The sequence below is a fragment of the Garra rufa genome, chromosome 2, assembly GCF_049309525.1.
Source record: "Garra rufa chromosome 2, GarRuf1.0, whole genome shotgun sequence".
Lineage (NCBI taxonomy): Eukaryota > Metazoa > Chordata > Actinopteri > Cypriniformes > Cyprinidae > Garra > Garra rufa.
The window spans coordinates 58,554,073-58,577,488 of NC_133362.1; the positions used below are offsets into that span (position 1 = coordinate 58,554,073).

Here is a 23,416-nt window from a genome sequence, read left to right on the forward strand (position 1 = left end):
TTCTTTGGGACAAAATTGATCAGGAGACTTTGCCACAAGACAAAACAGTTTTCATAAAGTCCATTTTAAGCCTCGATTTTGACCAAATGCATAGTTACTGCACTTTGCCTTTGGAGGGCAGTATGTGCATCCTGGGGAGGGTGTCCTCTTTTTGGATTCTCAGAATATGGTCACCCTAGTTTAGATACACTGAAAACATTATTTGTAATGTTTATTCATGCATTTCTTTTACATTCAGCAATAATTTTGGAAATTAAGCATCAAAACAACATGAAAACACTTTTCATAATAATAGTAAAAAACTAAAGTAAATTTTTTTGTTAGAAACTAAAACTTTTTTCCTCCATCAATTCAAACTAATTGATTAAAAAAAAAAAACATTTTTCTATTAAAGGAGAAAACTAATAACAAAAGGAAAAGGTTTCACTTTTTTACAAGACTTTTCAATGATGGAGAGAGCAACTTTCTTACATTTATTGTCTGCGTCTTCTGCAGGTCTTTTTGGTGACGGAGTTGATGTTTTGTCACTGAAGAAAGAGAGGGATGAGCTATCATCAAATGCAATGTCCAGAAGTTCATCATCACTGTCTGTTGGAGCTTTTTGTAGTTCAATTATTTCAAGGGTGTTGGTGTATGTAAACAAAAGGTTGTTGCTTGACAAAAGCATTTCCTCAATATCTTGTGCATCAGTTGTTGAAAGGTCCATTTCTGCTCTAACAATATCAAATTCTGTTTTGTCCAAATTCATTAAAGAAAGGACCTGATCATTTTTCATGACTTCAATTATTACACAGGACTTTGTTAGGTAATTGTTTCCTTGTCTGAGAATTTAACATGTGGCGCATCAACGTAATTTTGGATTAAAGACTTGTTGTGAGTGGTGGCATTTGGGACAAACTTTGTTTATTGGAATTTTTGCTCCCTGTGGTTTTGATAACAATTGTGTTGTTTGGATGTCAGGGTCTTCTGTGACGTTTGGTTCTTCTCCAGGTAAAAATACTTGGTGTTGTGGAATGGGTTTGATTGTAGTGCTCCTTGAAGATGTTAGTGTCAGGGTGCATCTGAAGGCTCTGGTTTGTAGATTTCCAAACTCGTACGTTTTGTTTAGTTCCACCTGAGTCACTAGTTTGTCCCATAGTGTAAGCATAATCTGACCTGATTTGTCTCTTAGGAAGCATTCTTTTATTTCATATGCTGCATCCCAGGCATTGACTGTTGTTGGTGGGTTTACCTTTACCACAGTTGCTTGAAGTTTAGTCACCTGAAATGCATAAATATTTTAGTTAGTTTCAGGGGTTGTTTACATAAATACCAAACAAGTAGCTGGTTGGTGATGAGTCAGAATGAAAACTCGATGATCCAAACGTAAAGCAATCACGTTTTTAATTTTTAAACGTTTTTAAATCACGTTTTTAATCACAAGCCAGGAAATACAATGAAACACCAGTAACATAACTTTAAGATGACACAAAGACACAGAAGGGCAAACGACTTATTAAAGGGTAACTAATAACAAGACCAGGTGAAGACAATAATCAAATCAACACAGAAGGGCTAAGAGAGAAACCAAAGTTAACAGAATGACAGGGGAGACAATGGGAGAAACCAAAACAGAAACAGTGCGAAGACAAGGCAGACAAGGATACATGTAACATTACACCCCCCACCGTAGGCGCGTCTCGCGCCGTAACAATAGGTGTGTTCGAGCTCATGCTGCGCTGCGCAGACCGATCGGCGAGATTAGCCGAAAGCAGTCGGGGAGGAGCGGAAAACAGAGCCGTCAAGTCGGACATGTTGGGGATCTCGTTGCTTCCTCAAACATGGCAGATCACGTGGCGTTTGCCTACTTTATTGCAGATGAACTGGAAGCTATAGAAATACCTTTTTTGTTGGAAGAAATGCAGCACATGCAAGTGAAGCAGCAACTACAGATTTCAGCATCAATTAATGTTGACCACATTACATTAAATGTCAGTGACATTTTAGTTATTCCATAAAAATATTACTTAAATATGCAGCTGAATACTATAAGTGGTCTGTATGAAAAAAGTACAATAATAAACTTATGCATAAATCCAATATAAAGAATTTAAGGGAAAAAAATGTACTGCAGTCAAAAGATTGTGAACTATTTACGAAATGGCATGCAAATTGATTTGTTATGCAGTTATATGGATTGAAGCACGAAACGCGTTGTAGAAGGATTGATTACATAATAATTTATAATTTAGCTCAAAGGGAATTTGAACAGAATCGCTGTTTTACGGCTGTTCAAGAGTCGACCCGCGATTCATTCACAAGCCGTGTAACAGAAACTCTGCAATGGATATTACTATCCAGAATATAGTGAAAACACTATATATTAGCACAGTAGCAAAATCAGCAGTTTAAGACATTAACTTGTAAGCACAAAACACAAGATACTTATCTTTTCTAATAAAAATACGATTTTATTGGATAGACCTAACACATACAAACTAAACTAACATAAACACACGCATTCACACAGGTTGCAGAAAGAGAAAGTGAGGAAAGAATGAGTTTAAAGGAATGAAAATATGAAGTCCCAAGTTTATAGCAATATGTGCAATTGCTTAGACCTGAACAACCATCAATCACATCAATCTCTCTCAAAGAGGTTATTAAACTTTATATCAAATGCACCAGTTCAGTTAGAACCTGGAGGTTACTTGCGTTGCCTTTTTCTGTGCCGAGGGAATTCCTTTTGTTGCGTCGCTCCAGAAAGGGGCCTTCCCGAGGTTGTCGATTGGTTGGTGGTCGGTCGATGTGATGTCTTCTGGGGGTTGCCTGATGATGCGAGTTGTGCGCTGTTAAAGTTCAGGTCAGCGAAGACGTTTGGGTCGGTCGCGGATTGCACAAAACTTAACTAGAACAGGAAACTCTCAACGGAAAGAAATAAAAGAATTAACGTAAAAGACAGAAGTGTAATGATCTCCTCATGTCTCCTTTAGAGGAGCAGCTGGCAGACCAGGCAGCGTCGAAACGCGGCGGCACGAAGCCGTAGAGTAAGAGAGCAAGGGTATGGCGTAAGAGCGTAAGCGTAAGAGAGCGATTTGATGGTGTCCTGAGTTTTTAAACTCAGCTTTTGGACACATCCCAAATGGTGTCTTGACCAATTAAAACATTGTCCTAACTCGGGGTACTGTTAGTTTCTCCTCCCCAACCATAAATCATAATGTTATCTCATCAGTCCCGTGGTCCCAACTTTCCCGCTCTTGGCAAAGTTAAATTTGGACATGATTTCGATAACAACCCAGCAGGCACAGGACGTCAACATGACGTCAGATTGACGTTGTACCCCAACCACTATGACGTCTATCAGACGTTGCATTTTGGTTGGAAATGAAAATCGGGTTGACGTCAGAACCCAACGTCAGGCCGACGTCAATGTCCAACGTTGGCTCGACGTTGGATTTTGGTCACTTTCCAACGCACAGAGGTGTAAAATCCAGGTTCCATGAGTAAAAGTCCTCCCCAGTTTTTCAATCACCTGGATTTTCTAATTAGCACAGTATTTCAACCAGAAGGACTGAGATTGGACCAAGTCATTCCTTTTGAGTCTCAAGCAAGTCTGAAGTAAAATCTCAAGCCCCTAAAGAGTTAAAGTTAATGAGATAACTGAATGATGATTGTGTTAGTGATGAACACCTGCTGTTAACAAGCAGCATCATTGAAGAAAAGAGAAACACAAGAACTACAACTGACTTGAATCAACTGAACAAAACATTTCATCACTCAAAATCTGATTAAACATCTCCACAAACAGCATCACCAGCTTCACTCATTACTAACCAGGTTGACTTTATTTCATGTCTGCAGAATCTCTTATTGAGAATTATAAGAGGTTTAGATGTTGATGTTTTATTGGTCAAGAAAAAAAAAAGAAAAAAAAAACACAATGTCACTATAATTGTGGTCAAGGGTTGCTTTAGTTTGTCTCTTGACTCTTGGAGTAACTTAGTAATTTCAGAAGTGAAGTAATTCCAATGCTGTTTTTCAGCAAACATTTGTGTTGAATTGAAAGCGTGCAGCAGCAGATGAGTTCACACTTTCCCCATATATCTAATTTAGATGAGCATCTTGAAGTGGTCTCTCTCTTTGATTTATTGAGTTACATTTAGCTATTGTAGAACTGCAATAAAAAGAAACCTTATTAAACAAATGTCACTGTAATGCTTAAGTGTAGACAGGAAACCGCATCAGCTCAGGCTTTAAGACATGAACACTCATCATATGCTCCTCAACAGTGGTGACAATAATTATTCATACTGCAGTGCATGATGGGAGTGTTTACTATGCTTTTACCCAACATGCATTGCAGCATGAAGCGTTTTGTTGATTGTCACCATTGTTGAGATTCATATGCTGGTTCTTCATGTCTGTGTGTATCTAAGTGGTACAGATGTTAAAAAATGTTTACGTTTTATACAGGGTTTAAATTCGCTATAACTGTTAGAACAACACTAAAGGTGCATAACCTGCGGTAGTTTTGCAGATTTGATAGTGCAAAACCTTAACATAAGAAGAAAAGAAAGTTATTTCGTGTGTGTTCAAATAAGCTCTTGATGATTATCTCATCATATAAAAACAGCTATTAGTTGCTCACTGTACAGTTTTGATCTCACTGCTTTACAACACCAGATGCATTGTAACAGAGAGATATCTAACGCAAGAGTCAAGGGTCAGGAGACCAACTAAAGCAAATACTGACCTCCACAATGGTCACATCATTTTAACCAATAAAACATCAACATCTGATACTCTATAATAACAACAGGTGTTCATCAATAATGCACAATCATCATTCAGTTATCTCAATAACTTTAACTCTTTGAGGACTTTTGCCTTGAGACTCAAAAGAAATGACTTGGTCCAATCTCTGTCCTCCTGGCTGAAAAACTGTGCTAATTAGCAAATCCAGGCGATTGGAACTAAATACTGGGGAGGACTTTTACTCACCGAACCTGGATTTTACACCTCTGACAACGCAACCTAAAAACAACCAAATATCAACGTCTAATGATGTTACAGCTTGACGTTGTGTGGACGTTACCACTATGACGTCTATCAGACGTTGGGTTTTGGTTGCCATACCTGAAGAATAAATGTCAGTATTTGACGTCAATATGACGTTGGTTTAAGATGTTGGCTCGACGTTGGATTTTGGTCACCTGACGTCACAACCTAAATCTAACCTAATAGTAACGTCATATGACGTTGTGTGCCTGCTGGGAAGACTAAAATACATTTTACAAAGATTTGAATTATAGAGACATTTCAAGAATGCAATTTCGAATTCAAACATACCAAACACCAATATAAATCATTAAGCTATTCAATAGTTATCAAAAAGGACATACACGATAAGTGATTAAAACATAATAGGCAAATGTATGGGTTACAAAGAGGATAGGAAGTTATGCATAGAAATGATGAGTTGCTCAAAAGGTCTTTTAGCATAATTTTAGGTGCATATATACATCAATAGGCCATTTTCTGGGCCGTATTGGGAATGCGAGGGTCTGTTCTCTAAGCAGGAAGGTCGAAAGGTTAGGGAAGGAATCTCAGTGTGTGGATAGGGGGAACAAACCAAGCACAGTCTCTACTAGTGATTTTCCTCATGTGATGTTCAAGATGTGCATCTCTTTGACAATTAATCTTGGTTACTTGCTCTAAATTTGGGATTATCAACAAGGGTCCATTTGTGTTAATGTTGCAAGTTCCTATTTAGTTAGGTTTGCTTCAGGCTGGCACCAGGGTATCAAACGTCAGATTTATGACGGGGCCTCTTGTGGAATTTGAGTCTGTAGAAGTGTTTTCACTTCTAATCGAATCTCCTGAATGTCTGATTCGCGCTGAGATCCTACAGACAGAAACCGAGAAAATCCTCCATTATCTCTAGGTTTTCTTCATCCTCATTGACGTAACAGACACACATGGACATCTGTTCAGTCCCACTTATATCCATGGACTCATCAGCTAATACAGTGAAGTACTTGGCTGCCTGTATTCTATTGATAAGGGTTCCTCTGATTTCCTCTGCACAACATTCAATAAGCTCATTCTGAATTGCGGGTGAAAGGTATGTTGCATTTTTGGGTGCAGTCTGCATGTGTTGCTTTAAGGCCACATCAAATTGTGCTTTCCAGTTAACAAAGTGGTTAAAGTTTCCATTCTCACTGTCCCCCTCCCAGCTCCCTCGGAATGCTACATTTCGCTGGCCAAGACACACAATTATGTCAATAATAGATAGAAGACTATTACGGTTCGCAATGACTTTTTCCTCATATTTCTGGCTGATTATTGAACTAATGTCCTTTATTTTTTTTGGACAACAGAAAGGAAGTTCTCTGCCTTTTCTGTGGATTTTCGGTGTCCTTCTGTTAAACTGTGCCTTGGGATGATACCTCTCTTTTCACCAACAGCATTCTTCCAATCATTGAAGCCCTTTGTAAGAAAAATATAGTTTGAGCCCTTTAATTTATTAAAGCTGAGGCAATGAGCACAATATGCTGAATCCTCAAATGGTGAGTAACGAAGCCATTCATATTTTTTCTCCTACTGGACATTGCATTTTAGTTGTTTTGTGCCAAATTTACGATAGGGATAGCTATGCTGCTCTGGTGGTATCCATCTATTTTGGAGCAAACAGGTTTTATCTCCATCTGAGAGGCTCTCGCCCTTATTTATTTTATTCTTCATTCTCACAGGGTCAAAGGGATGTAGAGTCCCTTCTTCAGTGTTCTCGCTGCCCTGCTCATCACTGATGTCATCCTCATCTAAGTTCCTCTGCTCTCTGTCCTCCTCCTCTGTCTCCTTTTCATCTCTATCTTCCTCTCTGTTGCTCTCTTTTGTCTACTGATCTCTATCCTTCTCACTGTTGCTCTCCTCCATCTTGTTTTGATCTCTATCCTCCTCTCTGTTGCTCTCCTCTGTCTCCTGATCTCTATCCTTCTCACTGTTGCTCTCCTTCATCTTGTTTTGATCAACCTGATCTCAAAGAAATGCGTGAAATGAACACGAACCCCTAATCCTGATACATTCCGTGCCACCACCACGGAAACTACATACATACAAAGTCAATGAGGCTAATTTGTCGTGGTGGACACACGGATTCCCTGGTTCAACAACGTCACACAGTGGGCGGCGGTAAATGTTTTCTAGTTTACGAAACGTCCACCTTTTATAATTTATTATAGTGAATTTGTTGCTATTTTTGTTGTCTAAATAACAGTAAATTGTTTGTGATATAACTATCAATTTATAGATGGAGTAGCTTTAAAGAATGGCCAGAGGCAGTGTTAAATAGATTGTTCCCTTTACGTTATTAAACCCTTTACGATATTTTATGATTTTCAAATGTATTTTCTGTCATAGCAGCGAATATTATTAATAATTCTTACGAATCAGAAAACGCTCGGTGGTTACCACGGCAACGATATGTCACGTTACGCACCGTAATGCACGCTTCGTACCCACAATCACTTTTACCACTCATTTCACCCGCCAATTGACTACAGTAAGTATCTCAACCCAATGGGTGTTTGTTTGTTAAAAAACACGCAAAACATTTGCTGTTATTTCTTTAGTTGTAGCCCGATATGTGTAGCGTTCAATCCTGGAGATTAGGTTGAATTTGTTGGTGTTGTATTTTCATTTACACGGCTAACGTTAACGTTACCCGTCGGTATCCAGCCACATGACAGCTGTCCCCGGCACAGTTGGATTGTGGCACTGCTAACCACAGTTACCAAAATCAGTTTAAACTCATGTATTTTTCCATGTGTTGTGAAGAAAACAATTAACAACGAGTTGTTGGAGAGGTTAAAGTTTTATTCAAAGAGCAAAGTAAATGTCAGAAGGGTAACTAAGGGGAATTACCGGAATCAAGGATGGACTAGAATAAAAAAGTGGACCTGGAGTCTTTCCAGAGGATTTGACGGCTCAGTGCGACTGTCAATGACCGTTCATACCTGTATAATCAATGCATTATTAAATAGAGAGATATGGATAGAATGTTCTGTAACACTATGGTGCCATACTTTTGTATGACTTTGCCATTTTAGAAGACAATGAAATCATCATGAGATAATTGAGGTTAATTGTTACTTTAGTTATGTGTGACATTGAGAAGAGAGAGCAGTGGATATTATGAGAAGCATTTTACGCAACAGGACAGAAGAAGACCCTCACTGTTTCCATTATTTGTAGGCCTAAAAAAATAGATTTGTGTATGTACTTGCTTGTGTCAAGTGACTGTGTTACAAATCTGACATTTGTACAGTAAGGATTGATTTGTATTGTACGTAATGGTTGTGATTTGATTAATATTTCATTAATAATTACAATTACTCTGTCCTAACAATTAAGAAATGCTAATTTACCACAAAGGCTATTCTAATAATCTTTTGCTTTATCCTGTTTTACAGCTTTTTTGCAACACTTTTGACTTCACCAACACACACATATACACACACACAAATCAAAACAACGGCACTTTTAAGAGCCACTCTCTCTCTCTCTCTCTCTCTCTCTCTCTCTCTCTTTCTCACTTGTCTCTTTCGATCACTCTCTTTCTCTTATTGTCTCTCTCTTTTAATCATTCTTTTAATCTAGCTATCTCACTCCCAGCTATTTCTATTCAGTAATGGCTGGAGGATCACAAAAAAAGACCTGCCCAAACTGCGGGGAAAAAATATATTGCGGACTTAAAATTTGTTCGTTTTGCAAACATCCACAACCCCAGCATGTCAGACTTCAAAAAAAGCTGGAAAAATTTAAAAGTCAGCAGAAGTAGTGGTTGGCATCCATGAAAAAAAAAAAAAAATAAAGTCCCACATTCTTGATGATGCTGCCATTCTGGTATGTAGTTTTCCGATCATATCATTCACCAAATGTGTTTTATTATTTTTACATAAGCAAATAAATGTCTTGGTATAATAACTGGTATGATATATTGCCTCATAGATCCACACTATTAATAAGAATATAATTCATGTTTACTGGTTTTTCCAAACTATTATTTCTAGGGAGTTTTATGTAATTATGTAAAAACCATAGTTTGATTGTTTGTAGATTTTTTCTAGGATTGATGTAACTTCAGATCAAGCTTGAGGGAAAATTTCAGCTGTAAACCACAGTTTTGGGTATATATCCAATTGATCTCTCTACCTCTCTGTTCCAGCTTGAGAAGTTGTATGCCCTTGGCACGAAGCCCCTGCTTCTGATTGCACATCCTCCTAAGATGGTGACAGGGACGCACATCCGCTAAGACATGCTTAGAGAATGTGAATGCCATCTACAAATTGATGGTTGAAGGTGAGATTGCATTTATTTAACCTTATTTATTGAATTAATTATCTATCAATTGAACAATTGTTGGTGTTGTCGCTTTGGAGTTCACTCAATCGCTGCTCTCTCTAAATGGGGCCAACTTTAAATCATGTGTTTACAAACAGCAAGAGACAATCCTACTCATTTTGCCCTTTAAGACTAACTTGCGTTTATGTTAATGTATTTTTTAAAAACAATGGTACCTAGTCAAAGTAAATCTACTACTTGTGCCACTGCGAATAGAGATTGGATGTGCAAAAAAGTACCTAACTGAGACCACAACCAGTGTTGGGAAAGTTACTCAGAAATTGTTACTCCTCCTGTAAAAATTATATCAGTTTACTTATTACAGGGAATTAAAAGTTACTAGTTATGTTACTTGTCCACCCCTTTCTAAAAAAGTGACAGATAACCTGTTTAGTCTGCTTATTATTATTAGAAATGAATCCACTTAACTGGAACAATAATTAACATTAGGAGTCAACAATCAGCCAATCTTTACACATTGCTGTGCTTCCAACCAGGTGATGACATACAGAGAAGCAATGTGCATATTTAAGAATAATAAAGTCTCTCCCAACTAATAGATATCTAATGCTATTTAACTAATATCATATTGATAAGAGCAGCATGGAGTATGTTTTACAAAACATTATAACACTTCCTAACATCCCTGGCTGAAATAAAAAATAAAGCAACTCAACCCTCGATTTTTGAACTAATGTTTTCCTGCACATGTATTTATAAGAGCAGTATTCAGTGTTTTTACAGAAGATTAAACTTTATTTAATGCTACTCTCCCAACGAGTGCATCCATCACTGGCAGTAGCATCCTACCGGTCAGCGCCGGTGTTTCTTTTTATAAGTTTTACATGGCGGTGCTTCAATAAATTAGATTTAGAATTGTTAGCGGTTGTAGACCTTTGGCTGGTTGCACAAAGTTTACAATGGATGACAATCATCTTTGTATCTTAGACTGTGACACAATAATGGCGATACTTTTTCTACTGTTAAAAAAAGGAAACATATCCAACCCATTCTCCATTTTTCCTTGACTCCTCTGCCCTATGCCTTTCAGAATCATGTGGGTATAATCACGTTCACTACTTCCATCTTTTTTTTTCCATCTAGGTTGATTTGGGGTTGCATATATTTTCACTTTGGCCTAATTGCATATTATATATTATATTTGTGTGTGTTCCATGTCCATTTATAGGTTGGACAAGACTCAACCCAGACCAACTGCCACAAGAAGATGAGAACTTCATTCTAAATTTGGTGCCATGTGGTTCACCCATCCAAGAACCAGCACACCTGGCTCTTTCCAGCCACACACCACCACACACAGCTCCACCCATTCAGGAACCAGCACACCTGGGGGCTGTTCCATAAACCAAGATTAGAGTATAAGCCAGGCTTATTTCGGTTAGTCAGGCTTATTTTTTCTAGATTCGGTTTCATAAATCAAACTTTAAAAAGTTCAAACTCAGTTACCCCGGCAACTTATGCTGGCAAATTAACTTGGTCCGGGGCAGGCTAACTGTCAGGCTAAGTCTGAGTTCAGGCTTAACGAACATACCATTTATACTCCCCTGCTGGTAATTCGATGTCATTTTATTTTACTTAACCACTATTAATATATATATTTTTTTAAATAAATAAGGAAATGTACTTTACTAATAAATGTAAGAAATTATAAGGTATAAATAAACTAAGAAATGTTCAAAACTTGTGTGTTTAATTGGTGAGTTTGGTTAATGAGTTTGGTAATTAATTAATTAAAAGTATATAAATAGGGAGCTGAACTCGTTTCCAAACTTAACCATGGCGTGTCCTTTCATAGATGAGGTGGTGGATGAGGGAGCTATAGTCTTGCGGAGGGCATTTCAAAGAGAGAGAACTTTCAGTGACAGGTCAGACCCATTGGCGTTTAATGACAGCTACCTGTATGAGCGATATAGGTTCTCAAGAGATGGGATTGCATATAATTGTAGATTACTAAGCCCACACATTGCCAATAATACACGCCGCAACAGAGCGCTCACAGTCCCACAGACGGTGTGCATTGCACTTCGCTTTTTTGCCAGTGGAACATTTTTGTACACAGTTGGAGATGCAGAGAATATCAGCAAAGCATCAGTTTGCCGTTCTGTACGAACTGTGTACCTCTCTTTAAAAAGACTACTCAATGTGTTCATCACATTCCCTGGCCACAAAGCTATTCGTACCATTAAACATGCCTTTTATGGAATAGCTGGTAAGTTCAAATAACTCTATAAAACATGGAAATATTTCTTGACTTTTGATTTTACATGGGACATATTTAAAACAAACAAATAATTTTCCTAGGTTTCCCAAATGTTATGGGTGCATTGGACTGCACCCATGTGCGTATTAAGTGTCCGTCTGGTCCACATGAAGCAGACTTTGTGAATAGGAAATCAGTACACAGCATCAATGTACAGGTACGGTCCCACTGAGATGATATTGAAGGCTATGCTCTAGCACTGAGTGTTCTGTACTAAGCTGGGCACCAGTGTTTAGTTCATTGCAATTAAAATGTAGTGACCTACAGGTTTAATTTATTTTAGATGATTAGTGATGCAGATTGCATCATCAGAAATGTAGAGGCCAAATGGCCAGGCTCTGTGCATGACTCCAGAATCTTTAGAGCCTCGTCTCTCTACCAGCAACTAGCAAGAGGTATGCTAGTAATCACTTAAATCGCAAAAAGTCTTAAAAAAAAGAAGAAAAAAAACCCCTGAATAGTTGTAACTTCAAGCTGGCATTGATTACATATGTACATACCATTGGATTTACTTACCATTCTGAACTATATTTTTATATTTTATTTTCACCTGCTGCCAGGTTCTTTTTCCTTCACTTAAGTTGCTGCTGCGTGAAAGCAATTAACGTTACTGTTATTCACACACAAACTTTGCAATGTATTGTGACACACATTCAATGTTGATAAAGTATTTTAAATAGTTTACACCGCTACTTACGCATTGAGACGATCAGCAATTTCCTGCCAACCTTTCTCTCTTGCTTTATTCATTGCCGCTGTGTTGCCTTTTTTGGTGATGACATCTTTAAATTCTTCATATGTTTCCAACAGCAAACGCTGTTCCGTTGCCGTGAACATCACTGCTCTATCTTTTCCTTTTGTTGCCATGGTAGCCCACAGTAAATCGATTGACCCATGCTCGACTTTTCAGGACTTTTAAACAATGGCGTGCACGCGCAATTATCTAGACTATTTAAACCTGACTCAAATTAGTAAGATCACATGATACTCAACTTACTGTTATGGAACAAATTTAAGCGCGGATGTTTAGCTTGGCTCATTCAAGTCAGGTTTTGGACTTTAATCCCCGCTTTTCTAAGCGGCTTTTATGGAACAGCCCCCAGCCCTCCAAGATCAAGGTTCCCCACCCCTGATTTAGAATCAGGTGTAAGTGTCATCACACTGATACAAGATGAAACTGATAAATTCTGATGGTTTTACTGTCATTTGATTTTACACAGTTTAAAAAATGCCCAATTAAACAAGTAAAATACATACTCATTATTGCATCAGTTTTTTTTCTGTCCAAAGGCTCTTTTGTTTCCCCAGGGCTTGCATTTTTGGACTTGCCACCTAAGAAAGAGGAACATAGAATAAAATCAGAATTAACTCCACTCCTACCTAACTACTCAACCATACATTACATTATTCAACATAACTCTTGGACAGTCTGCTTCAGTAAAATGGGGATAAGGTAAATAGTCAAACTCATATTATTTATATATATGTGTGTGTGTGCCAGAATTACTCAAATAGGACCGTTTTATTTTTTGATTTTGATGAAACAATATGACACATGCACATATTATGACCAATAACATACCTCTAAGATTGCTCTTTAGAAGTATCTAAATATCAAATACTTCAAGGAGAAGCATCCGTGCCATGGTAGTGGGGCTGTTTGTATGGCTAGCTGAAAACTTAACAAAAGTTTTAAGGGGGCTTGATACAATTTAGCTTTGCATCACATACTTTCTACACAATTAATACTACTATTACTAAATAATGATAATAATAATAATTATTTCCTTATAATTGCTTTCAAGGACCTAAGGACATTTTATAAGGCAAGATATCACAGATAATACAGAAATTACAAATAACATAATGGCAAATAATGACCAATAAACAAAGGGGAAAATAGTTATTTACAAAGCTAAATGACGGTGCGTTTTAAGTTGTGTCTCTAAGCTTGGTGCACACTGTGTGATTCTGGCCAAGATTTGTCTGTCTCAAACTAAAATCCTAAACAATTTCTGACATCTTAATTAATGATCATTATGATCAAACAAACCAGCAGAAGGAGTTTTTAAACTGAATGTGGTAGGCAACGGGAAGTCAGTGTAGTTGGCAAAGAATGCAAGTGATATGATGCTATATTATTGGTTATATGTCAGAGTTGAAGCAGAAGATTCTTGGCGAGTAATCACTTGAGCATTATTATTAAAAGGGATTTTATTAAAAGGGATTTATTATTAATTTGATGTTTATCTGCTTACCCCCAGGGCATCCAAGATGTAGGTGACTTTGTTTGTTCAGCAGAACACAAAAGAAGATTTTTAACTCAAACTGGTGCAGTCTGCCAGCCATATAATGGATGTTGATGGGCACCAAACCTTTAAAAGTAAAAAAAAAAATAAAAATACATGTACAGACAAATCCAGATTACACAGTGTGGCTCGTGACTATACATTGATATCCTAAGACACAAAACAATCGGTTTTTTTGAGAAACTGAACAGTATTTATATTATTTTTTACCTTTGATACACAGCCACGTCCATCTTTCCTGAGCACAAGCTTATCATCCGGTTTGTTACCCTTGTATATGCGCTCTGGCGTAGAATACGCAAACACCGGAAGGGGAAATCGGTGAAAAGTCCTGGATGAGTTTGCGCAAGCAAACGTAATCTTTTAGCATTAAATCAGGATAAGCGCAAGTAATTACCATTTTGAATAGCCGCTATACCCACAATCTTTGTGCTCTGTGTAAACAATGAGTGTCGTTTACATGCGACAGATCGCTTCCGGAGTTTGTGTATACTACGCCAGAGCGCGTTCACATGTAACGAGCCGGATGATGAGCTCATGCTCAGGACAGATTGACATTTCTGGGTATCAAAGGTAAAAAATGATATAAATACTGTTCAGTTTCTCACAAAAACCAATCGTTTCGTGTCTTAGGACATCAGTGTATCGTCACGAGTCACAGGGAGTAATTTGGATTTGTCTATGCATGTTTGTTTTTGTTTACTTTTAAAGGTTTGCTGCCCATCCACATCCATTATTTGGCTAACAGACTGCACCGGTTTGAGTTAAAAATCTTCGTTTGTGTTCTACTGAAGAAACAAAGTCACCTACATCTTGGATGCCCTGGGGGTAAGCAGATAAACATCACATTTTCATTTTTGGGTGAACTATCCCTTTAACCCATGGATAACAGCTTCATCTTAATTATAAGCAAGGGAAATACGAAGTACTTTCAAAAAAAATTTAATTACGAAGTGGATGAATAAATGTACAATTTAATTCGAACGGTTACAGTTATATAATGTTTTTAGAACATTTTTATAACCACATGGTCTGTGTTGAAAATACAAGACGGATCATTGGAGATTAGGGCTGCAACAACTAATCGATTATTATCGATAATGAAATTCGTCGACAACGATTCTCATTATCGATTAATCGGGTCTGCCCACAGTGCACGTACAACTTCAGAGGATCACGTCAAATTACAGCACTGAATGACGCATTTCTATGGACAAAATGCATCTGAGAATAGTGGAGGAAACAGACTGAGATGCTGCAGGAGAGTTACGTGATACAAGCTGCCCAAAACATGAGAATTCCTTATTTTAATCTTGAAGCTAATAGTGTAATGGCTTGCCCTGTGAGGCGCTTTGAGATCCGTTTGCATCCTCACCATGAAAAACTTTTAGTTTACGGTCATATTCTTATCTGTAAATGTCACAAATTCACAACCATTTCCATTTATGCATAAAAATCCATTCTGGCAGTGTGTTAAGTTTAAATCTTTACTGAATGAGCGTGTCAGACAGGAACACAGACAGAGAGATAATTAATACTCAGCGCAAAAACATTCATTGTGCTGAAACATCTGTCGGTGAATGTTGAATTTAGATTTAAAATAAAACATGTAGTGCGCATATTTATGGAGGGTAGGAACTGTATGGCTGTGATGGTGGCGGTGTTTTATATATAAATAAATTAGGCTCAAACATTATTCACAAACGTGCGTGTTTAGCAATTCCGTCGGTGAACAAGCAGCCTACAAAACGCTAAAATAAATCAACGAAATAATAAATATAAATAAAAAGTAGCCTAAATAAGAGTTAAATGGGCTATTAAACAAACAATCGTTGCAAAAAAACAACATCGACAGCTGATCAGAATTACTGGCCCGAGTCTGACTGGAACCTGTCTTTTTTCTCTTCCCCATTGCACAGCTGCTGTTTGAAAAAAAGTGTCTGTTTTTTGTTGTTTTTTTGTGATTTCCTACATCCTTTGGGTTAAAAAAAAATCTATAATTTAGAGTTTTTACGTTTAGTTTTTATTTTTAATTTTACAGCATGTCCACTGTAGTGGACCACAGGACCATTTTAGTTCGAAACGACACCCAAACTCAGACAACAAAACTGTACAGAATATGGCTGTAAAGGGATATTAATCCAACATTTATGTAACAAAAACAAAACAACTGAAATCAAGCATTTTCCATAACTTGCAATGAGTCTGTTACGGCGCTGTGCAGGAATTTTGGCCCACTCATCTTGGCAGAATTGTTGTAATTCAGCCACATTGGAGGGTTTTCGAGCATGGACCGCCTTTTTAAGGTCATGCTGTGGGCATCTCAATAGGATTCAGGTCAGGACTTTGACTAGGCCACTCCAAAGTCTTCATTTTGTTTTTCTTCAACCATTCAGAAGTGAATTTGCTGGTGTGCATTGTCCTGCTGCAGAACCACAGAGTGCGGCATCTTTCCTGTTCTTCCTTTTCTGTCTCTGTGTCTGTCTCAGTCTGCTCATCTGAGTCTCCTGCAATTTCTTCCTCTTCTTCAACATCTTCTTGTATGTTACATTCAAATTTATCCTCATCTGACAGCTCTAAGTCAGAGTCTCCCTCAACTATCTTATAAAAATCCTCTCTGCTTCAGTTCTGCCTCCTACAACATGCAGTCATTAATTACATTAAGATGGTCCTGATGTCCACTATAGTTGACATTTAAAAAAGGATGATATTTTGAATCATAAACAATTTAACAGCTTTAAAAGCTATTTGTATTGTTACTGACACTTTAATAAACAAATATATATGTGATAATAATAGTAAAAAACATGTAAAAAAGCAAAATTTTACATATCTCTCTCCTTCCCATAAAATGTGCTCATTTGTATGCCGGCCATTTTGGATTCAGTGTAAGAAGTGGTTCCTAGCATGCCAGCCAATCAAATGACATATCACTAGAAAGCCCAGGATGTCCTCTGCACAGTACAACAGGACTTGACAGAGTAGCTCAAAAATTTCAAAGAAAATGCATGAAAACACAAGGTCCACTACAGAGGACATAAGTCAATGGGCGGGGTCTCAGGAGGATAGCAAAGTAATAACATTTATTTTCGTTTCTTTAGTTTATAAAGTTAATTTAGATATATATTTGGAACACGTTTTCTTTGTGAAATTCAAGTTTTTGTTTTTTAAAGTAACGACAAAGCTGCCAGCGGCAGACAGATCAGTTTAGCCTTCTCAAATCATCACGATTTAAATTAAAATCCTTAGATATAACAATATTACAATATTAGTTTAATCGTTTAACCTAGATAAATGTGTACAAATAGGCGCATATCCAATCGTTTGTGCGGAGAGTGAAAGCTTTGCAGGACATGGAGGCTTCAGCGCTGTGTGAAACCTAATTTTTACTCTAAATTTATTACTCTTACATTTATCTTTAAATTATTATTACTTCGGTACTATAAAACGAAATAATTCAAATCAAAAACAAAACTCTTTTATTAGCTATAGGCCTAATCCATTAAGATGCATTTAGGCGCGTCCAGTGAGCAGATGGCGAGTCAGGATCGTCAACTTCATCTTTGCGACTCTGACTGAAAATATTAGTTTATTAACCCCTTAACTGTCACCGTCCCACCTGTGGGACGCTTGGCACTCTTTTTTCCGTTGTCCTTTTTCTCTATCAAATCTTTTAGTAACCATCATAAATTATATATCATTTGAAAGCTTAGAAGCTCAAGAATCATCCTGTGAAAACCATTTTGAAATCGGATATTGCCTTACCATGGAAATTGTACTTTAAAATCATTTGGCGGTCTCCTCCCCCTTAGTGGTGTCATATTACAAAATGCATTACGGCCTTTTAGAATCACAACTTTTTACAATCTTGACAAAAAATATATCATTGGAAAGGTCTGAGTCTCAGGATTTCATATTTGGTGGTTATTTTGTGATAGAATGAAAATTTTCAGACAAATTTAGACTTTTGTGACATAAAATTGCATAAAAAATATATATGGCATTTCAATGGCACCCGGTGGCTGTTTGTGGTATAACGCCCTTAACAAACTTTCACAGGAACCTTAATTTTTTTCATATCAACTTCAAATTTGGAACATAACTTATTTAGATGTGAGGCTTCAATTTGATATCAAATTTAGGATAAAACCTGTTATGTAAAATATGTATTTTATATAAAATATAATAAAAATTGTACAGTGCATTTTATTTACAGTAAATTTTAACTTCAATAATTTGTTGACACTTTAATTTTTTGAGAAAATTCCACTTCTGCAAAAATCTGCTGATTGTCTTCTTTAAAAAGAGACCAACCTTAGATCTGTATTCCAAAGAGTTCATGAATTACAACAATTAAAGTTTGGATAATGCACTTTCATACCTATTTAAAAAAATGGGGGGCGACAGTTAAGGGGTTAATAAATCATTTGAATATCTCCTTACTTTTCCCCCGCCACATTCATGGTAATTACTTAAGCTGGGGCCTTGCGGCCAGTTTAAGCTTACTGCGTGCATTTGAACGCGAAACTCTGCTGAAGGCACTTGCTGCTGCTGCTGGCGAGGGACTAAACACCGCCACAGCAGAATAAATAGAAGAAACATCTGTTTTTCTTCAGATATTTGTCTTTTCTCTTTATTACGACAGGTGAATTGTTGTAAATTGTTAAGCACTGTGTTTTCATAGCATTCAGAATGTGGAATAGTGTGATTTAAAAAATAAATAAATAATTGGAAATTTTAAGCCAACTAATCAATTAATCGAAAAAATTAATCAGCGAACTAATCGATTATCAAAATAATCGTTAGTTGCAGCCCTACATAATTATAAGATAAAAATGCAAATAAAGTGAACTGGAGCCTCCTAATAAATATACTGCTCAACAAACCACAGTTATATACAAACAAACAAACCTCACCTATCCAGTGAACCGGAGCCTCTTAATCTGGACACAAAAACAGGACGCTCTGGGGTGTAAGTCTGCAAATAACAAAAGCATTAGAGAAATCACATGTGAATAAATATACTGCTCAACAAACCAGTTATATACAAACAAACCTCACCTATCCAGTTAACTCACTTCACTTAAGAAGAAATGCTTTTGGAGAGAGGAGGCACCTGCCTCTCACCATGTATGCAGATAGGGGAGAATAATGATTTAGATCCTCTGGCTGGACAGCACGTTGTTTTTCTAGGTGGTTCTTGCAGAGTGTCACACCCCCGGACTTTCTTGTTGGTTTTTCCCGTTTTCCCCCGCTGTTCCGAGTGTTTTTGGTTTCTCCGTCATTGTCTGCACCTGTCTGTGTAATTAGTCTGTCTATTTAAGGAGTGTGTTTTCCCCTGTACTCTTGTCGGTCTTTGATGTTATATGGATGTCTTACCCTGCTGTTCCTGTGTCTGCTTGTATTCCGTTGGATTTATTAAATATTCGTCTTTTACTACGTCGTTGTTCGTGTGTTCCTGCCTACATCGTGACACAGAGTTCATAACATCGGAGATGTTCTATGTACCAGGATGTGTAAGGCTCAATGATGAAATTTGGCTTGTTCTCAACAATCAATACATTGACTATTTTACCGAAGTCAGGAAGTCCACTTGTGCTCCCAGCTGACAGAAACATCCCTCTGGTGTACTTTGTTCCATGAATTGTAGCATTTGTAGCAAGAGACACAGTCGTCACACTACTGAATTGACTCTTGATGGTACTTTTGACAGAGGAATCAAACAGTCAAGAGCCACCACTGAAATTTTCTCCGCTTTAACTGCTGGCTTAAACAAAGCGGGTGAGTCCATGTAATAAGCCAGCATAAGCTGATGACGGCAAGCTAATGTATGTAGAATGTTTTTGAAGTTATTTATTTATATCCCGTACAACCTTCGTGAAAAAAACTATGCTTTGCTTCGAACCTTATGGTCCAGAAGTCAAGCGGAGGTCCAAAACAGCGAATGAGATATGGATAATGTTCAATAAAATGATGCTTAGGTCTCAGTTTAAACTCTGGAAAAACCTCCCGCAGAAGTTGTCTGTGCTCATGGATTTTGGCCTCAAGGTAGCAAAGTTTTTCTTCAGTAAATACAGATGATGCAAGAACTTCAACAATGTCTTTTAACTCTAAAATTACAGACCATACACAGTCATTCTCAGGGATTTTATCTCCAATTAGTAGAGGCAACAGTCTCAAGAGACACCATTTCTTGTGTCCATTCCCTCCAATTGTACCATTGACAGTAAAGGTCTTAGGGATTTTCTGTGGCCTATTTTTACTGTCAAAAAATCTGTAGGGAAAATTCTGGATAGCTGTATTCAGTTCCTCAAATGTAAAGTATTTCCTGCCAATCAGCGTCTTTAAACACAAAACAAGTTCCACAGGGACAATTCCTTCCAATAAATCGTGCAAAAAGTCCGGAGGAAAGCCAGTAATACAGTGAAAGTAGCTCAGTTCATTTAAGGCACATTCTCTCTTTACTCCATCAACTGCTGAAGTTTCCTGCTCTTTTAAAGTCTTGATCGCATCATTGTAGGACAGTTCAGTTCTAATTGGAAATGTACCCGATCTTACCGAAACTGCCTGAATTTCACTGTGACCAGCAAGGCAGAATCTGCAAAATCTTTCCACATAAAAATGACTCCTGAAAGCCAGCAAAAGAATGTGCTCCTAAATTGTCTGAAGAAACATAAAGAACTGTACCTTTAACACATGTATCCAAACGGCTAATGTAAAATCCCTGGTTTTCAAGCATATTAAGTTCTTTCAGAAGTGGTTCAATTACTTGTTTGTATCCAAAAGTCTTAAAATCATTGCTTTTGCATAGGATTGCAAGGTATATGCTGGATAAAACTGATCTATATTTTACAGGCAAATCTGCCAATACCAAGTATATTGCAGTAACCTTATGTTTTTTTCCTTGAGGTTCCCAAGGGATTACAGATTTCAAATTCATCTATATATAACCCCAAGGAAATGCACAACTTTTCACCAGATAGAAGTGGGTTATTTTTTAAGTTTGAACCATCACGAACAGATTGATACACACTATGTTGAGATGGTGTGTTTACTTGTTCAAGAATTTTGTCTATGACATCACCTCTGTTTAACAAGGCAGGTAATACCTTAGAAAGTGGTACATACACAAAATTGTTCTTTTCTGAACCTTTCAAAATATACTCAACAGGGTCAATAACATTGAAATTCTCCTTATAATAAAGCCCACGCTTATAATCCGTTCCAAAATTGCCTACACTTGACAAACAGCTAAAGGGATCGTTTTCCTGAAGACACTCTGTAACCAATTGTTGTGTCATCTATATGACTTCTTTGCAGAGCTCTTCTTATCTTCACAATCACCATAAATGCAAGGGAAACCAAATATTTTTCCGTGGTGACTGTGACTGGACTTATAATGTTCTAGTATTCTCTGGCGACGGTTTGTGAAGTATCTGCAAAATTTGCACGTCCATTTCATTTAGCCTAACAGCAAGCTGTTAGTTGATGCATCAACGCCGATGTAGCAATCTAAAAAAAATAAAATCAAAATATCAAACCAATTATGTGATTATTGTGATAAAAAGCAGTTGCCAATTTATTTCCAAATATAGAACTCTGCAGTTTGCAACAATAAAATGTACAATACTTTACATTGTACTACCAAATTATATGCGACATCTAATTATTTAACTTGCATTGTAAAGTATTCCACGACAACTCATGAGGCCTGGTCAAAAAGTCTTTAGAGTACTTTATATTACATACTATTGCAATCAACTTACATTTAAGCTACAAAAAAATACCTTTTCAGGGTATATACAGGAATCATGGGAGTTAAATTTAATAACTTTTTAAGACTCTTTCCATACAGTTTTAGACCTCATCACCACTTCTAGTTTAGGACCCGCAGGATTGCTTGTATTAAAGACATTAAATGCAAAAGAACAGGCACGAGAACCCACTGTTTCTGTCAGTGGTAAGTTTTTATTTAATATGTTTGTGATGGCCCACTTTTAACGCAAGCTTTTAATGCAGTCGTGCCGATTTGATTTCACAAGCCACAATCATGCAGGTGCTACACTTCCGCACAGGATGCGGAATGGGCTGTGCTGCCCTATAAAACCCCAAACTTTAAATGGCTTGTGCTGCGCAAGAACGGTTTGCTTTTTGTCAGTATTACTTTTCTGTATTTTTGATCAAATTAATGCAGCCTTGATGAGAGACTAAAAATAAAAACAGTACGTTTTACTGATCCCAAACTTTTGAGCGATAGGATACAATGTTGTCGTGAAATGTCGCGATGCATAGACATTAACGCAATCACAAGCATAAAAGCAGAGAAAAAACTAAATTTGCATTTTATTCAGGTTGCACTTGCAGTCTCAAAAATGGTTGGTTGCTTATGATAAAGATTGTTGTTGTTAGGGTTGTTAATAGGTAAATTCCATTACTCACCTTAAACTTAAACTAAAAAGGAAAGAGCAATACAGATTGCAGAAATCTATCACCTTTAACAGATAAATGAACCTCGGAACCAGTGGCGGCTGGTCAATAGGGGGCGCCGCCCCCCTCAAGTTAGCCAAGGAAGAAGACTACTAACATGATTTAAAAAATCAAAACTGTTTTTCGTTTGATTGTGTATGCGGGACACCGGCCAAATGGGTGTCTATTAGGTCTGTAAATTTTTGAAACGCATGTGACTTGAGGCTGAGCTCTGATTGGCTTGTTTCAGATTGTCCTCGGACCTCAGACCCTCCCACTTTAGATCTTAGCCAATCAATATTGTTTTTATACATTTTGTCCTCATGTGATTGGACCGTTCTCAACTGTCATGTGCAATATCTTTTCCGAGATGAAAGTAAATTCGATTTTATCTAAAAAAAAAAACTATCACAAGCCTTTCAAATGAAGAAAAAAATAAAACAAACTTACGAATCATGGCGCTTGGATAAAGTTTGCTCGCTAGATGCGATGTAAGTCATGCCTTTTATCGTTTTCCCTGCTTGTCATTTCAAAGTCCTGTCACCAAAGCGTTGTGGGCAACTACACAGAAAGTAACTGAAACAATGCAGTTTAACTCGATCGTCGGGGTACAAGATAAATTACACAAAAGACGTCTTTTTTTCAAGTAAATTGTGAGTGTTTATGTTAGTATTATTATAAGCACAATATTAATAATATAGTGTTCCTTCTTTAATTGGACATACATTCAGTTATGTCCACCAACTTGATAAATATATTTTGTCAATACCATTATAATTAGGTCAAAACAATTAATGGTCTAAAAGTATTTAGTATTTACAGTTTTTGCATAACAGTTACTTATTATATTGGACTATATATAACTTTAAAATTAATTTATATGCAATGTTTTGCTACAAATCAATTTATTTTCCACTGTCTTTAAACTGAGATTTATCCTGTGGCTCCCTCGTGTGGATAACATTAGTATTATGGCCTT

The 23,416-nt window shown here is 37.1% G+C and overlaps 1 long non-coding RNA gene across 1 annotated transcript in view; it reads right to left on the bottom strand.

Annotated features, from left to right (window-relative positions):
• Window positions 1-328: 328 nt before the first annotated feature.
• The window catches only part of LOC141325639 (uncharacterized), a 31,079-nt gene continuing 7,991 nt past the window's right edge, over window positions 329-23,416 (bottom strand). The window contains exons 2-4 of the long non-coding RNA XR_012353795.1: window positions 18,888-18,949; window positions 12,920-12,994; window positions 329-1,261 (exon numbers count right to left, since the gene is read on the bottom strand). This is a non-coding gene — a long non-coding RNA (uncharacterized lncRNA). The remainder of the gene's footprint in view (window positions 1,262-12,919; window positions 12,995-18,887; window positions 18,950-23,416) is intronic.